The sequence below is a fragment of the Echiichthys vipera genome (assembly GCF_963691815.1).
Source record: "Echiichthys vipera genome assembly, chromosome: 20".
Lineage (NCBI taxonomy): Eukaryota > Metazoa > Chordata > Actinopteri > Perciformes > Trachinidae > Echiichthys > Echiichthys vipera.
Genome location: NC_139845.1, coordinates 17399168 through 17418593, shown reverse-complemented (window position 1 = coordinate 17418593; position 19426 = coordinate 17399168). Strand labels below are relative to the sequence as shown.

At 40.4% G+C, this 19426-nt stretch overlaps 1 protein-coding gene across 1 annotated transcript in view; it reads left to right on the top strand.

Moving 5' to 3' along the window:
- tmtc1 (transmembrane O-mannosyltransferase targeting cadherins 1) overlaps nucleotides 1-19426 on the top strand; it is a 98652-nt gene that overhangs the window by 32355 nt on the left and 46871 nt on the right. The window lies entirely within an intron of this gene.

Sequence of the window (19426 nt, the reverse complement as noted above, 5' to 3'; positions counted from 1 at the left end):
AAATGCAGCCAGGTGGGGAAACGGCTTTACTGTGGCGTTCAGATTGACTCTGGGCTCTGGCTTCACTCAGCTGCAAGGTAGTCTGCTTATGGAGAGACAACACACGCACACACACACACACACACACACACACACACACACACACACACACACACACACACACACACACACACACACACACACACACACACACACACACACACACACACTGTTCAAAGCATCAAAACATCACACATCATTTTCATCATTTCAAAGCTCTTTTATCTTCCTCAAAGTCTCAAAGAAGGTTGAAGCAGTGGTGTTGATGCATTAACGTACTCACATACATACATGCATACACATACGCGTACACAAGGTGGAGGCTTAGAATAAATCAGAAAAAAACATAAATATAAATGGTTTCTTCCTAGAGATGACTCTAGCTTCTGTCCTGCTTATATGGTTCATCAGTTTTAGCATACTCAAATACTTACCATTTTTTTACCCAGTTCTGTGTCATGGCAATGTGGGCAGTATGTGGTTATGTAGATGTAAAGTGTTTGGCTTCCCTTTGTGTCCGAAATCCCTGCTGAACAGATCAGTAGAGGTTCGGCAGATGACTCGTCGGGTTTCTTACTTGACAAAAAATATATAATAGTAAAATTTGCTATAAAAAAACAGGGAAAAACAGAAAAACAGGAAAATTGATTAGTATACTCTGCTAGGCTAATACAGTGCAGCATACAATTAGAGGTGGTTGCACGTGTGGTTAGCTTTAAGGCACACCTTTACTTGGCTCTTAAACCACTCTGGCCACGTTTCGGCACACAGAAATAACATCAGTGACCCATGATCATTTTTGAAGCTCTAAATATTTAGAGAATGGCCTTTATTTGGCCCTCTGCAGTCTACTCAGCGGTCAGATTGAAGAAGGTTAAGCTGTGATTTGTCAGTCAATAGTAAATCTAGCTGATATTCCAATGTGCTTACTCTAGACTAAACTCCTATTTTGAAGTCTAGCCTGCATTATTTATGGAGGGGCGGAAGCTGCCAAAATAAAAAAATAAACACATCTAAAAAATAAGTAGTAATATTATTTATTCAATTGATAAAATGGAACATAAATGAATATTTGTGTCAAAATGCCTCTTTATTTATATGATTACTAATCCCCCCTATTTGTTTACCTTCTTCTTTTTCTATTTTTTATCTAGTCATTCATTATTTTTAAATGTATTTTTGTAATTATTTTTATTTATTCTAAATAATTAAATTTCTCAATTAGTTGATAAATGATGTATTTACGTATCATTTTTCCTTAGCATTTTCTCCCCCTCTTTATTTCTGTTTATTATTATTGCTTTCACACATTTCTTCCTTAATTAAAGCAATGAATTTACGTCACATATTGTCACATTATTACATTAATTAAGCTGGTGCTGTTATCCAAAGCGACTTACATTAAAGGTATTCAAGCATGAAGATACCACGCAAAAATTGCAAGAATGGTGGGAGTTGAGTCATCGAGAGCTACACTTTCGAAACAAACAAAACAGAAAGTGGTTTTGTTGAGCAGGCAGAGCCGTTTGTGGCAGGTTGTCTGGGGTCTGATGATCATTGGGTTTCTTCCTTCCTCTCTGTAGAGTGAATTCACAGTAACCCTGCCAGAGGCGATCCTCTTTGTCTCTCTATATCTGTTAATGTGTTTACATGCGAGATAATAATTTGATTACTACCAGATTAACTTCTTGAATCGCACACACTCACTCTTTGGCAGCTCCATAATTACAGTTCCTTGTAATTCAGCCAAACTCTGCTCGGAGACACAGAACTTGGAACAATTTTAGACAACCACATTATTACAATTAGGCAAAATATGTCAGGATGCTCAAACTATTATTTTAATAAGAATAAACTGTAGACTCTCATTTACCATTAAAATAACTGAAGTGAGTTTTCACTTATTTTATTAACAGGCTTATGTATAGTCACCAGTCACCACATGTCTGAGTTAGTAGTACCATATTTGGTTACTTTCAATTGCTTTTAATTAGAAAAAAAAGGCTGAAAAACAGTTTTTAACTTAAATTGAGTGTCACGTTCAGGTAACAATCAACTTGATGGAGAATTTTTTGCCTCTGTGCTGTCAAAGTATTGTATGTACAGATAGTAAAAAAGAAACAACAAAACCAATTTTCCACAATTTTGTAACTCCAAACCCAACATGCGTGATGTGAAGTGGTTTGGTTTTATTTATGTTAAAAGGTAATAATTCAGACTTGTATATACGGTGTAATGCAGAGCGAGTCGGTCATTATTGTGAATGGAAACCCCAACAGAGTGAACACAGTGATCATTACTAAAGAAATCAATGATATGAAACAGAATGTTCATTTAAAAATGATTTATTTCGTCCACAAAAAATAGCCTGTTGGATTCTACGGTTTGAACTGTGTTGGCAGCGCCTGACTGAGGTTTTCTTCTCTGTAACTGTCTGACATTTGCTTTTGCAGTAACCAGTCTTTCAACACTGCCAGAGCCCACACTGTGTTCTGTTTAATGTTTACTTCATGTCTGTCGATTTCTCTGCCGTCAGTGTCTTGTTTTCTTACTCAATTTTCAGTAATCCATTTACCATGAATCCAAAGTTGCATGCTCTCCAGATACAGGTTGTTAAAATTAATTAATGGTTCTTTAAGCAACGGTCTCTTATGAAGATATAGTAGACCACAGAATGATGCAATTGACCAATCGGAAACGAGTATTCAGCAAGGCCTTGTACAGTAGTTTAACATTGTAACATTTATATTCTGTTTTCTTTTTTTTCTTCTTTTGTCAAAGTTTTACAGGACCTATCAAATGTCAGTGGCTTGTCAGTTTTGTGCACTCAAATCAGCTGCCCTTATTTGGGTTTATTGGGATGTTTCCCCATGCTCATTGCAAATTCTCTGGCACGGGCATCCAATTTAAGATAAATTTTGATTCATCAACATAGTCACCTGGGTGAGAACAGATGGAAAGCACCGGGGATTCAGTATGTATAGAGGAAGTTGTGATACTCAGGGTGGACGGATCCCCAAACAGGAATAGGGGAATGCAAAAGGGAACTTCCTGACCAACAATATTCTGGATAGAACCATACGCTCCTACACGCCCCCTCAGGTCAGCCGACCAGCTGCTCCTGAAAGTACCCAAATCGACAAGCAAACTCAAAGGGCACCGCGCTCTTTCAGTTGTGGCACCAAAGCTATGGAACGACCTGCACCAGACGAGCATCATCGCTGCACGTTTCCTCAAAACCCACCGCCTTGCACTGTTTTAAATTGATATCTTTTAATCCGTTTTTTATTTATTGTTTGCCTAATTCTACCTATGCGCTATGTTTTAAATTGTTTAATATGTTTTATATAGTGTTTATTTAAATGCACTATATCTTTATTGTTTTTATTCAGTTTCGTTTTATGTACATTGTGTGTCTGGTACCGATTGTATATTTCATGGGTGATTTTGTACAGCACTTGGGTCCACTGTTTTGTTTTTAAAGTGCTTTATAAATAAAGTCGGTATGGTATGGTATACAGTCGTGAACTGTCCCATACCCTAGGGCCAAGCAGATTACTTTTCCTACCAAAGAAAAGGCTGCATTTGATTATTATGAGGCAGGATCTGAAGTGAAAGAATTGCCTTTTTTAAAATGATTGAAAACAGATTTACTGACGTTTAACTTTAAAGGGCGTTGAAGCATGGCTTTCACTGGAAAAGGTTTCTGAAAAGTCCAAAAAGAGTGAGAAGAATGTGTATCACACATTCCCAAGCATGTGTGAATAGAGTGAATTCTGGGTAACCCTTCTTTTCAACAGATGAAGCACAGCAGGCAGCCAGAAGCCTTTCTCTCTGCCTCTGTCAGTGTGTTAACATGCAAGTCAATAATTTGATTATAGCCAGATTAAGCTCTTGAACACCACACACTCACTCTTTGGAAGCCTCCTAATTACAGACTTGCGTAGTGCTGCCAAAGTCCCAAGGTGATGTCTTCGAATCGCTTGTTTTGTTGGAGCAAAAGTCAAAAAAGATATTCAATAGATGATAGCCTATAGCAAAAAAATAACAACACATTTGAGAAGCTGGAACTCGAGATTGTTATGCATTTTATTTCTGCCGATCAATTTATGGATTATTCAGCTGATCATCTCAGCTCTAGATCTGTGTTAAATAATTATTAGCAGGGAGAAAATGATAATACCACACATACCTCCAGTGGGAACTAAGTCGATCTTCTATCAAAGTATGACCTTAACCCAAAGGTCACTCTTTGTATTCTATTTCCTCTTGCTGCCAGAGGAATACTGGACCTTTCAATGTCTCTGAGAGACTGTTCCTTACTCCGAGGCCCAGGGCGAGGTGACGGTGTGTGAATGCTTGTGGTTGTTGGATATGAAGGAATTAGCATCAGAAAAAGGGAAGGGATTGATGTCTTCCTGCACCTTTTTGACTGAGGTTTTAATGATAGAAATCTAAATCGTACTGTACCTGGAAATCTCACATGATGTCACAAAGCTTTTATTCTTTCCTCCTCAGGCTTTAAGACAGACAAATTGCCAGAACAAATACAATGTAAATGGGTTTGTGCGAGCACAGTTGAATGTGTCGGTGTAAGGGAGGTAAGTAACACAGTCTTATGCTGTCTTAATGCTTTTATGGGATTTGCTTCAAGGTGGCATCATGGGACGTTGCCAGCATCACAACAAGCCTTCCCAGCGAGACAGCGAGCCTCCCCATTTGGTGTCCAGAGAAGATTAGACGATTAGACGATTTAATTCAAGCCTCAATTAAAACTTCAGCAACTGCCGGAGGGTCCTCTGAAAGGGCTAACTGGTTGGATTTTGGATTATTCAAAGATAAAGAGGTCTGGAAGAATAAGAAAGGATGAAAAAACTAACACTGGAGCAGTATTCTGTCTGTTAATCAAGATTTGAGAGCATGAGGAAACATCCAGATTTTGCCAATGTTGGAAATCTGCTTTGACTGTGTTTCAGAGGTGGCAGAGTGGATGCCATTCATTTTAATTTAATTCAATTTTATTTGTGCCAAATCATAACTAAAGTTATCTTAGGACACTTTACATAAGGATTAAGTCTAGACCACACACTATGACTTATTTATGAGTTACAGAGACCCAACAATTCCCCCATGAGCAAACAGCAGCAACAGTGGGCAACGAAAACCTTTGATCGTATCACTGTTTCCTCTAGGTTGACTGCTTTGGCCTGGTGGATGGCTGTCTTTTTTAAATCCACATGAACCGCACAGCACTTTTAAAAAAAGAGAATATCTCCTTTTAAAGCTGGTTCACCTGTTACTACTGTTTTTCCTTCTCCCAAAACAGTGAAGAACAGCAAAGAATGGCAAATGCCAGGAGTTGACCTATCATTAAAACAAGATTATGACTGGTGTGTTATCTGCATGCCAAATTAATCAGAAAACAGCACACACACAAGGCCAAGTTGCCTTGTAAGTTTACATATCATCACTTAATGGCAAGCAAATACAGCATTTGAAGGCTGTTTCTTTTGGCCGGGTGTAGTGCTTACTCCACACAAAATGCACCGCTATAATTCAGCACTTCAGGATTCATTTCACGTAGAACCGCTCTGTCTTAACCAAATATTATCTGACCAGCTCAGCCAAAAACACAGAATCCATCAGCATGTCAGCGTGTCATTTCCTACTGAGTCTGTTTGCAACCTTTAGGCTTCTGACAACATTATCTTCACTCCACCTTCCTCTCCTCTGCTCCGTCTGTGTGTGGAGAGGCAGCGGAGCCTCGGTTGGGGAGGTTTGATTTAAATTGCTCGCTCATCTCTGACTCTGGCTGCTGACAGTAGGGAGTTAATTGCAAATCTTGGAACAAACTGTCAAGCTAGGTAATGTAGTTCTTAAATAAAAGAAGATTCAGCAGTGGCATTGCCTATTTATCACTAAAAATATGTTTAGAAATAGATTTTGGTGGATTGTTTAGCTGGAGGAGCAGAAAGTTTATGAGCAGGCCGCAGCATTGTTTCCTGTTTAAAGATACTTCTATAAAGCGGCCAGTTGAGTGGAGCAGCGCGTCCACGCCTGGCCTACGATAGTAAAAACAAAGATGGCAAAAGATGATAATCCTCAGAAGGCAGTCTAAACATGTACCAGCACTTTGGAAAGGTGTCAGCAACAATGTAAAAAACAAACAAAACATGATTTTGAATCTTGCTAAGTTTTCTTTAAATTCACTGCAGGGACAGAGAACGAATCAGAGGATCTGGTTTCAAATGTCAGCTCCCACAGAATGGAGTGTCAACTATAGACTGACTGCTGATTTATATTTACTTACCACTTCTTAATTTCTCTGAAGTGAGACCAAAGCTGCCCGGGGAGATCTGCTTGACTTCCCCAGCTCTCCGTAGCTGTTGTGACAAGCTGGGCTGCCTCCACTGCACGGCTTGTCCCACCAAAAAAAGTCCTAATTGGCAGAGAAACACACACACACACGCACACACCTCCTATTGTGGGCTGTTATTATCTGTGTAAAGCCTGGTAGAACTGGTCCGGTGGGATCCAGTGTTTTTGTTTTCGTTGGATTGGGAAGCTGCAGAGGGAAAATGTGATTATAAAAGTGATAAAGATGACAAGATGCTGACAACAAGGCAAAAATCATCAAAGCCAACCTCTGACGTGTGTGTGTGTGTGTGTGTGTGTGTGTGTGCATGTGTGCGCGCGTGTGTGTGTGTGTGTGTGTGTGTGTGTGTCAGAAATGTTTAAAAGGCTGTGAGTTCTTTGAGATTAACATACTTTGAAGAGTCCTGTTTGTTCACATAGAAACCTCTGAACATCCAACACGAGAAGTCTGAAGAGTTCCATTGATACCCTGTGTGTGTGTGTGCGCGCGTGCGTGTGTGCCTCAAAGCTCCTTCAATATCAATACAATGTGATTTTATTTCATTTGTGTTGAAAATAATCTGATTATGTTCTGAAGTTAATCTGAATTTACTTTTGTTAAATGCATCCATACACACACCTGCATATAACCAGCAACATCATGTCGCTATAATGTTTACATGATGTTCCTGAACACAACATTTTCTCCTAAACATAAGGGACCTCTCCAGTGGCTTTCACCCATTCACTGTATTACAAACAGTTTTTAACGGGGATACATGGTCACTCCTAGGGCTGGAACGATTCTTCAAGTGACTTGATTACTGAAAATCATTGAGGCTTCATCGAGTCAATTTAACTATATACAGATAATTTTAATATTCCATCCGGGGCGCCAAGGTGATGTGGTGGTTAACACTGTAAACGTGTTCCTGCTTCGAGTCAGGGCTGGGGCCCTTCTGTGTTGAGTTTGCATTTTCTCCCTGTGTCTCCGGCGTTCTGCCACAGTCCAAAGACTTGTAGGTGACTTGTAGGTGTGACTGTGAGTAATTGTCTGTCTCTATGTGCCAGGCAATAGACTGGTTCCATCAACCATCAGCCGCTTATCCCTGATGGCTTGAGCCAATCCCAGCTGACATTGGGCACACCCTGGACAGGACGCCAGACTATCACAGAGTAGACATATAGAGACAGACATAATAGAAAGCGACATAATATTATTGTGTGCAATTTAAACAATAAAAATGTATTTTTTTCTAAAAAAGGAAATAAAATAATTGTTTATTTTAAGAGAGCCGTCTTTTTGTCTCTTTAATATATTTACTGTTGCTATATTATTTAATTAAACAATAAATTAAATTACTCGATTGATCAATGGATCGATAGCTACAGTCCTAGTCACTGCTACATCTAATCAAATCAGAAATAACGTGTGGTAACACTTTCTATCAAGACCGCTCATAAACTCTCATAATGCTTTCTGAATCATGTTATCAACACAAAACATTATAGATGTGACTTATAATGACTTAGAATTTCAAGTGTCTTATGGATGCTACACACCTCAACAATCGTCACCAAAGTATGTTTAGTCTAGGGATGCTCGATATTGGCTTTTCTGCCGATATCCGATATTCCGATGTTGTCCAACCCTTAATTTCCGATACCGATATCAGCCGTTACCGATATATGCAGCCTTTTTACACCAAAATTAATCACATATCACCTATTATGGAATTAACACATTATGCCTAATTTTATTGTGATGCCCCACTGGATGCATACATAAATGCAACACGGCTTTTCAATTGTAAACACAGTCTGTACAAAATAAGTTCTTGAAAAAAGTGCCATTCATTTATTTGTTTGTGTTTTTAGAGAGACTATTTTGCCTCAAACAACACTACAGACAACATCACAACAAGGAAGATGCATAGCTTCAGTCCAGAGTAGTAAACAAACATAGTCCTCTTTTTCCAGACAGAGTAACGACTGAGCCGTAACTTGGCAAATAATACAATCAATAAATTAGCAGTCAAGCTCAACATGCTAACCTGTATTGGATCTAATGGATACAGCACCAGAAATTAGCTTCTCGACGTGACTGTAAACAATGCTGTGCAATTCGGGTAAGCACTGGTCTGAGAAATACTTGCGACTGGGCGTTATACAGACATAACGTGGCTCCAGGAACACGTTTGGTGAATCCGGCATCTTGAACGATAGAAAAAGGTTTTTTTCTCGGTGTCGGCTGTTGCTTCTTTTCATCACTTTGCTGCACAGATGTAGCTTATCACTCCGCATGATTCTTCTTGAGGTGGGTGATCAAATGTGATGTATTAAAGGAAGACGCCTTGTTTCCTCCTCTCATAACTAACGCATTGCAGTCATTGCAAAGCGCACATTCACTGTTAGTAGGTGACACTTGGAAATACTTTCAAACCACGGACATCTCATGCACCGGGCGAGCTGAAGCTTGTTAGCCACGGTTAGCAACCTACGAGTGAAGCGTGTTGTTGTTGTTATACGTCATCAAGCACGCGCCTGTAAACGGCCCGTGTTGCATTCAGGTACACTCGGAAATGCTGAAGCCTACAGAACTAACATCGGTTGTAAAAACCCGATACCGATAATTCCCGATATTACATTTTTAACTCAATATCGGCCGATAATATCGGTGGGCCGATATTATCGGACATCCCTAGTTTAGTCATAATGTTTCATTGTTCAGTTTACCTACTATATACTGGTTTAACAACAAGGTGCTTAGGGTGTTATGTTTCAGCCCCTCATTCACGATGCCCTTGCGGGAGATCTCATTCCAGCAGGCAGAGATTCTAGTTGGCTGCATGTTGGCCAATAAGTGACATGGAAGTACGGAAATGGCAAAGTTTATTCTTCAACAGTAAATTGCCTTAGTCTTCACATTTTTTGGTCGCAGTTGATTAAAACAAATTTTTTTTAAGGGTAATTTTGTGTTTTAGGTTGTGTAAGAAAATTCATATCCTCCAATATATCATCTGATCAGATATTATCCAGTGAATTGAATACTCAGCAACTCAAGTACTTCACCCTACTGATGCAAAAAATCCCGTAAACCCAGTATTACCATGAAGCTTTCAGGCTCACGGATTTATATTTCCTAAAGTGGTCTAATATAACCTGTTAGAGGGGATTGTTGCAATGGTGATTATTTCCAGCTGAATGGAAATGTGGTGGGGAATCAAGTTCATGCCCACATGCCATTTGCATAAAGCAAATTCATATGCTGCTTGTGTGCGCTGATCCTCTGAGATTTACTCTAAAATGGAGGTCAGTTGCTTCAAAGACATGGCACACATGGCACCGGACACAGGCCGATATTTAAACCATTCACAAGCTGATTGGGGATAAAGTGCTGTGAGAACAAAAAACACACCAAAGGCCTCAGGTTGTATTGTGCAAACAGTAAAGGATAAACCACAACCAATGCAGTGTGAAACAAAGAACAACCATGAAGCATCTCCTCCAGCAGAACATGCACGAAAATCTCTTTTCCCAGTTGGATGAAAATGCTTGCATGGTTAAATCCAAATCCAATTACCTTGGATCGGTTGCTCAGACACCATACTAGTATGCATACTGCAGCCTCACTTGCCCGTCTGTAACATGAAGGCCGTTAGCAGTGAATGCCCTGCAGTCATGCTTAAAGGCAAAGCAAGTGTCCACAGCATATAACAAAAAGGACTCAGCGTAGCCATGAACGGGAGGCCAGTAAACAAATCACCCCCCTTCAGTTCCCTCAGGGTTATTGAGTTACTATTCTGATCGATGAAAGAACACAGTGGTCGGAGGGTTTTGTGTCTAAGATGTCCTATCTGATAGATGTACAGACAGTCGGATTGATCTCAGACAGTGAATGCAGAACAGCAGGGAGGCTCTTTGCCACTTTGGTCCACACTGAAAAATCCCTACAGCTATCAGTGGGTTGTCAGGACATTTTCTACAGACAATGTTTTATCCTAATGACTTTGCTGATGCCTAATGTAGAGAGGGTCTACTGAAAAGAGGACATTGAGTTGCATTATAGGACGTATACAGCATTTTTGGATCTTGACCCACAGTAGAGATTAAGCATATTTGCACACCTCGCTTGTTTAGAGCAGTTGTTTCATAAACCAAAAGTATTTCCTCCAAAAGATTGGTTTGTTTAGGAATATATGAACACAGCTACCTCACTCCGATGCAGGACAACACAAGCTGGCCAAGATCGCCTAAAAACGACGACAATCAATCCCTCAACTTGAACAACTCACTCACAACTGTGGTTCCCACTCCAACATAGCAGGTGGCCAACTGAAGTGGAAAGACGAAGAATGATGCTGTGTATTATTACAGCACACAGCAGTTTACTGAAGCCTTGTGTTTGGCTATAAGACCAAGAAGCCTGCGAAAATGAGTAGTTGGTTGACTTGGAGCAGCGATAAAGTACAATGCCCTTTTTGTAATTTTCCTTTTTTTTTGGGGGCAAAATCTGTTCAGAGGCAAATTCTTCCGGTAACATTTCTGACCAATAAGAGAACAGTTTGATCTCACACGGAATTTGTTTACAACTTTGGACTGCTTTGGACAGCTTCTGAGCTTAGCCGTGTGAACACAAACTAACAAAGGGAAAAATGCAACAATGGCATTATTTTAGCCCCGATACAAAGCACATTCCTAGAGAAAAGGTATGCCGATTTTTAATGCAGCCACTCTGAGTGGCGAAATCTCTGAACCTAACAGGAAAGAGCTGGTATCATGACAGTTGCTCTTCACACTCTTCATGCTCTTCACATCAGTTGTCATCACAACAAAGAGTGTTGTGCTTTTATTATCATACGTGTTGTTGCCTTGTTGTTGGCCTGTTGTTAGCTTGTTTTTTCAGCTGTGTAGCCACAAAGCTAACATTATTGTATTGTCAAAAAAAAATCAATTTACAGCTCTTCAATAGAGCCTTTCTGACATAAAAGACGCTATGTGGACACTCAACCTAAAACTATATTAAGGCCTCTGCTGCTTTGGTCTTGACCATCATTATTTGAAATCTGTCTCTTACAAATCTCATAGAATTGCTGAAGTGCTCTAAACATGGGCTTAATTAACCCTAAAGTTAAGGTCAGAAGGCAGTGCTGTCTGTAGTTACATTTATTAATATTAGATGGCTGCACTGTGACTCTGCCTCCTAACACCTTGTCAGGTAGGAGGATGCAGGAACTCCTCTTTATACAACCTAATCACCTACTGTGAGTATGGATGTTTGGTGCCTGTGAATAATTGCGTTTCGTCCCTTCATTGTTTCCCCGTGTGCTGATTGTGTGATCATTCACTTAGAGAAAGGGAGAGCGATGTAAATGGAGACGAAGCAGTGGAATTTAGAAGGGCTGAATTTGTTTCCTCAGCTTACTGGAGCATCTGCTTCATGTCCCTCCCAGACGTGGCTAATTAGCGACAGAGGAGGCAGAGTGTATACGTACTGTAGCTCTCGAGGATTCATCTCCTTCTGCCTGTCAGAGACACTCTGTGAGTGTGCATGATCACTGGGGTCTGCCCTGTTGCCATGGCCTGATTCTTCTCTACCTCTGAGTATTTATCATCACCTCCTGGTTGGAGGCCTAGGAAGTCATTAACAAGTGACAGAGGGGCAGTCTGGAATACTGTAACACTGTCTTTTAAGCTATATCCACACTACTATGTTTTCATTCTAAAACAGCGTTTCAAAACACAAATGATGTCCGTCCACACAAGCATTTTCTCTCCCTATCCCATTTAATCTCTGTCTAAATAGACTGAAAACGTGACCATTAACGTGCACTGGGCATACGTGTACAGGGAGGAGATTTTTTTTTTTCTTGGGGGGGGGGGGGGCAGAAAGAGGGAATGACATATACTAACGTCACTCTGCAGTTGAAAATAAAGAAAATACCACCAAGATTTATAAGCTTGGACTGACAATGAGATGGAACTGTTACATGAGTATAAGGTGCTAAAGGCGACGGAAAACATGGATTGGGAGTTGTTGCAAAGCAAATACAGTATATCGACATATTTAGACATATTATATCCTAGTACAGGATGCATTATCCAATGGTGGAGGAACCCAAGGTAAAGGGAAGGAGTACCCAGAAGAGGGATGAAATTACAAAAGGTAATGTCGGCCTAAGGGCGACAGGGGGGTGTGGTGGTCAGCACTGTTGCCTTGGCTGGGGGCCCTTCTATGTGGAGTTTGCATGTTCTCCCCGTGTCTGCGTGGGTTTTCTCCGGGTTCTCCGGTTTCCTCCCACAATCCAAAGACATGCACGTGTTAGGTTCATTGATGACTCTAAAATTGCCTGTAGGTGTGAATGGTTGTCTGTCTCTGTGCGTCTCTATGTCCCCTGTGATAGACTGGCGTCCTGTCCAGGGTGTACCCCGCCTCATGCCCGATGTCAGCTGGGATCTGCTCCAGCCCCCCCCCCCCCCGCGACCCCGACAGGGACAAGCGGTTGAAGATGAATGAATGTCAGCCTACCTAGCTGATAAGACTTACTGACAAGGCTGCCGTCCAGACTCAAACGCACCCCTGAAATTTTGAAACTAGAACAGGCCCAGCAGTGTTTCCTGTGTTTTCTGGATGGTTCATGAATAGGCAGATTGTAAACAAACTCTCTCCTGATACAAGAACTACAGCAGGCTTTGTCTCTGGATGGTGCTGTGCTGATCGTATGTCTCATGGTGCAATAAACGAGGAACAATAACAATGCATTCCAGGCAAGCTGCAGCCCTCAAATCTGCATCGACTTCCACTCTCTGAAAGTCAACCTGAGCTATTGAACGACACTTAAAGTGAGACCGGGATTTCCCGGACTGAAAATAATGAAACATGACTGTGGACAGCAGGAACGTCCCATCGTTAGTTCTGTCTCTCTGCCTTGTTTTCTCCCTCCAACATGCATTATGCAGCAGTCTTCCTCCCCCATGCATTCCTTCCAACTTTATTTTCTTCATTCCTTTGGTTCCCGCTTCACCTCTCTGACATGCTGCATAAAGTACCCTGCTTTCCTTGACACCTTGAAATATGCGGAGATTTCTTGCTGGCTAAGGAACAGACTGGCAATAATGAGACCATCAGGGAGATGTGAGAGGTGTTTTGTTTTTAAAGCTGTGAAGAGAGTGAACATTACCCCCCCCCCGCATAAACAAGAAACATTGCATTAAAGTCTTCATACCTGTCTCTATGTGTTACATTAATGCATTGAACTATTATCTCTTTACATGCACGTAGTCGTACTAATTCATACTTCAAGTTTTGCACATTCTAGTGTCCATATTTTACACATCCCTGTACAAAACTGTAAAGCTCCTTCATTTTAAAACAGATATATTTTATATATTTCTATTGTCTTTTTTTCAGACCATTCTCACAAAAATACATTAGTGTTGACCTCCAATGGCTGTTGTAGAATGAGCTCTAATAGGGGCTTTAAGCAACGACAGTTGGAAGATTGGCGTTCCACAAACATTCAAAGAGGTTGCCCTTGTAGTTGGTATGGCAAACCAGTCGCTCTACTGTAGAACACATTTGGGCGACAATGGCAAGCACCCGTTGGAATGTTTCTTGAAGGCCATAGCAATCACTTCAAACGTTGCTGCTTAAACTCCCCGATGTCCCCATAGGGAGGAGGTTGGGGTGGATTGATGGGTCAAACAAACACAGGACTTTTATCCAAGAGAGTGCTGTTCATGTCCAGTGTCAAATCAAACACCCACATTGACTTATTTTAAATAGCAACTGTGTTCCTGACACTATGTAGTATAGAATAGTTCAAGTCTTTTCCTCACCCCAGCCACGTAGTTTTGTTGCCTAAACTCTAGTAGTTCCATTTCACAATGTCAACAACATCACGGTTTCCCAACTTGAAATATAATGGTAATTTACTGTATGTCCTTTTAGGAGTCATTGTCAGCCCAGTCTGTCGTTTAGGTATGTGTATGTGTTCATTTTTTTCACATCTTTATTGAACTTTTCTTTTCTCTTGCTGTGTTTATTGTTGCACCAAAACACTGATGCTATTCCTTGTTTGTGAAAACCTACTTCTTGGTAATAAATCTGATTGTGAAGAGAAACAAGTTGAGGAGGAACAGAGACTGGCTCTGATCTCCTCCACCTCCTCCTCTTGTGACTCATTAGAATGCCTCTCCGACTACATCCATCCATCCGTCTCTTCATCTTTTTTTCCAACGTTCCCCAGGTAATTTATTTTTTCTCTAGCACATTTCCTATGCTGTAATGGCTATTCATTACTCAGCACAATGCTACCCAGAATACGGTTTGTCTCATTTAGTCCGTCCCCTACAAACTCATACACGAACTGTTGTATTATGTAGACGCTTTATTGAGTATACACTGGGGATAGGTATTAAGTCGTAAGTCGATAATGTAAATCATTTTGCCAACATTCCTATTAGTACTAATGACATGCAATCACCATGGTTTTTGCTCAGATCTCGGAATACAATATTGCTGAAAAGAAGTTTGATGGTTCAAGAAACTCTGGCAGTCAGAGGATCAGACAGGTTCGTCTCTCCAGGTTAATGGTTACTGCCCAAACCTATCACGGGGTCTTGATCACGAGAGCAGGACGGTGTTGCAGTGCCAGCAGTGATGCAGCTGTTGTACCAGTACGTGTTTACCAGTTGATCTACCTTCCAAACTTACCGTAGGGTCATGTGCCAAAAGATTGCGATCGTGGATGCAACCCAAATGTGTTTCCCCAATAGAGTAGCTGGGCTCAGCCTTATAAATAGGGTGAGGAGCTAAGACATCCGGAGGGAGATCAGAGTAGAGTCGCTACGTCTTTGCCTCCTGGGTGCCTCCCCAGGTTTTCTAGGCATGTCCAATTAGTTAGAGAGAGATTGTTTATCTTGTCTGACCAGGGAACTTAAGAGTTGGAAAACGGTGATAGAAGAAGGATGTCTGGAATACTCTGCTTAGCCTGCTGCCCCAATAACCAAACTGTCCACTCTAAACATCCTTCACAGTTTACAGACCAATTTCCTGGTTTAACTCAAGGCTGATTCTGTCCCTGTACTGTACTTTAACTTTATTTGTGTTGTTAATAAAGATGTTAATGATAATTATTAGGAGTGTCCCCGACTTAAGATTTTCATTGTTGAATCTGATTCGTCATATCTGCGGGTGCACGTGAGTCCAGCGCTGCGCAGTCACACGTTCAGGCAGAGGGTGACTGAGAGATGTGATTTCTGATTTCTGATAGGGGCATCTTATTAAAATTATTTGTTGTTATAACATAAATGTGTATTGTTTGTATCTTTCTTTGACAATAGCTGACAGTATATTTAGAACTGTAATTTCACTTTCACAGCGCTGTGTCAGTGTGTGTCGGATTGAACGTCTATGATGAAAAACAACAAATGGGCAAATATTCAAATGAAATGATGCTGATGATTAAACAGGAGCAGACTGTTGTATTTCTGACGCCCACATAGATTTAAAGCTCAGCCAAGATGAGCTCTGACGGTGCCGGATCCTGGATAGTACAACTTAGTCTACCAGGAGGAGGGGGTTATTCCCCGACACTAAGGAGATAGATTAAAAGCACATGAGTTATTTTCACATTCTCTGTCACATTCACATTAGGCATTTATTAATAAGCTCTTATTTATACCCAAATAGGCTTTTAATCACGGTCTATTGGGAGAAACCATCATCTATATGTAAAATTATACATTCAGCACCCCCAGAGCCAGAATGGAGTAATCCATTGTTTCATAACCACATCTGCACATTTTGCGACGATTCGACTCTGAGATTGGCTCTCCAATCAGGCTCCTTGGAGCAAATCGCCGAATTGTCAACTTTTTAACTATTCGGGGTCACCCCTGATGATAATAATACAGTGTTTTAAAGAGCACATGAGCAGAAACCATCCAGTTCCATTGCACATCTGTCATACCCCCAAAGCTCAGACGTTTTTTCTTTCATAGCCTTAGTTTAACTTTCGTTTACCTAAACGTACAAACAGTACTTTCAGTTTATGGTAAATACCACATTTAGGTTTGACTGGAAAGGGTCTGCTTTATGAAGAAGATTGCAAAGAATCTGAAAAGCAATGAGGATTCTTTAACAAGCAATCAAAGACATGTCCCTGTTGGAGTCGTTGGAACTGAAGAAACAAGCAGAGCTTCTTCTTTGGCTGAGTACAAGGCACTGCCTGCTGAGAGCATTTTAATCAGACAGACAAGTTTAATTTTGGCCTGCCATCAAGTCACTCAGCAATAATGTTAATTAGCAACATCTGATAAGACCCGCTGTCAGCTGCGTTTTATTTGTGCCAGTACTGTGTCACTATTAAAATATGCCCTATACTGATCTTTAGGATGGGCTGGACACTCTCTACTTTCTTGGTCTTGTACTGACTTGTGAAGCTTTGTGACAGTTGCTTTGAAAGAGACATTTAAGCTTACAACATTGTTGATCTTTAGATCAGCTTTCTCTTTGTTTGTTTGTCTAGTGTACCCACATAATCAGAAACCAACTGGCTGTCTGGAAAGTTGGAAATCAATCTAAAGTCTTTAGGGCTGGCCCCTCTTCAGTGATTAGTCAAGATTTCTTTCGTCAAATAGTCATTTTTAATGCTTTTTTCTTGCTGAATTACTTATTTCTAAGAAACTTCTGAGCACACCTCTAATGAACGCAAGATTTAAAGTGGTGCTTTTGCATGATTCTATGTGGAGAAACTGAGGTTTTACAGATCTGTCAACAGAGTGTTATCTAAGGATTTCTTTAATGGATGAGAGCCCTAAAAGTCTTATAGTATGTGTTGTAAAATGGTTGGCAGTGAAGTAAACATTATTGTAGTCACTATGCTGTGAATGAAGAAAGACTGACCAAACTGTCCACATTTCAAAGCACTGTTCAGAGTCACTTCTTGTGGAGACACTGGGTCCTCTTAAGTACAGAAACTCCAAACACGTTTGGCTGATGCTCATAAAAACCTCAAAGCAGCCCACTCACTGAAAAGCTGATATGCAGTTTGGAAGCTCCACTAAAAGTCTAATACTTCTCCTCTCTACCCACTCACTCTGTCTGCTCTCCCACTGTCTATCAAAGCAACTGTTCATCTTAAAGGAGCACGCCAAGTTTTGGGCCAATTAGCCTTGTTTCTCATTCAGTGATGAGGACAGACACTGGTTTCCTTTGTAGACGATATACTCAGCCGTAAAGCTTTAGTATACAGGTATCTTGGGTGATGTGCTGCAGCATTATCTCATGCTCATAACAGAAAGGCATGGACGATGTCTCCACTTTACATTAGAAACCAGAATGATATATTCGATACTGGCCTATCACAGACATATCGGTATGGTATTGGCGTATATGTTTTGACAGCAGGACAAGCTTTTTTACAGAACATATAAAGAAAATGATGCTCAGGATTATTTATGACCATACAGTACTTTTTAGCTATTTGATTTATTTTTATTCATTATTTATATAAATGGTCAGCGACAGACACTGAACTTCATGTTGATTAATTCATTAATTTATTAATATTTATATTTTTTATTTAAATGGTCAGAAATCGTCTGATAGTGAACAAACTGTACTATTTAGATATTTATTACTAATTATTTATTTAAATGGTCAGCCGTAGAAACTGAACATGATGTTAATTAAGTTTTTTATTTTATTTTATATAATGGGTTTACAATTTAATAGATTGTACGTATGATGTTGAATCATTTAAAATATTCTTAAGTTATTTGTTTAGAAAACAGCCTTCTGAGTACCTTTGCAGAGTGATATCTGTGCAAATTCCACTTGCAAAATGTCTATTATCATCCCAGCTTAAAATATCACTGTATCGGCCGGCATATCGGAAACCCTCTAAAATCCGTATCGGTATCAGATTCAAAAACCCCATATCTTTCCTTTCAGGTTTTTGTTTGTAGGACAATATTGCAAGTTAGTCATTTTAAAATGGGGCGTTCATGAGTCGATTGACCAGTTTACCGATGCAGTGTCTATCTTTAAGGAAGCTGACTGAGATAGACCACTGGTCTAGTATTATTAACCCAATCTCATGCGTGCATTTAAAATTAAAAAGCTACCTTTTCTGTGGTCATTTGCTTTTATAGGTTGTTTATCGTTTAAGAGTTAATTTAACTCAATCAGCTGTTGCACAGTTATGAATAAAGATGGTATTTGTGTGGGCACGCCTGGAATGTTTGTAAGTCTCACTGTCTGTACCAAGCACTCCCTGCTGCCTGAACTGCCTCTTCTGTTAGGGATTGAGGAGATTACAAACAGAAAAGCAAACATGTTTCTCCATAAAGACCCTCAATAAAATCAGAGGTTAGTGGAGATGGATGGCTTTAATATTAAGACGGTGTTCTCTCTAACTCTGAGCAACAGCGAAGGGAGAGAGAGAGAGAGAGTGTGTGTGTGAGAGAGAGAGAGAGAGAGTGAGAGTGTGAGAGAGAGAGTGTGAGAGAGAGAGAGAGAGAGAGAGAGAGAGAGAGAGAGCGTCCGTGTCTCTGATTAATGAGCACTTCTTTTTGGGCACATCAGGCTATATCTTCCAAGGAAGAACACACTCACACGCACAAACAGAGCAGTGTTAGGGCCTTTTCTCAGAGAGAGCTCTGAGGTTGTGAGCCTGTAACGATGCCTGATAGTAATCCTCTCCTGGGTTTTATGCAATGCACATTTGACCTAATCTGGCAGGCGGATGAGTGTGATTTTAGGAGGGTGTGTGTGTACGCTCCAATGCACACAACCCCTAGTCGTGACACACAATACGGGGAACTGGGGGGCGGAGAGATGATTTATAAAAAAGATTAAAAAGTGCATTTTAAACCAAAGCAACAGCTGCACATTTTTAATCAGGATAAACCGCAGTGCATTTAAAGTGAGCCTTTCATCATGAATGTAGAACCTTTAGTTTGGACTTTGTTCCTTCCACGTTCTGTTTCATATTCCACATGAGAGGTTGTTGCATAATTGTGCCAG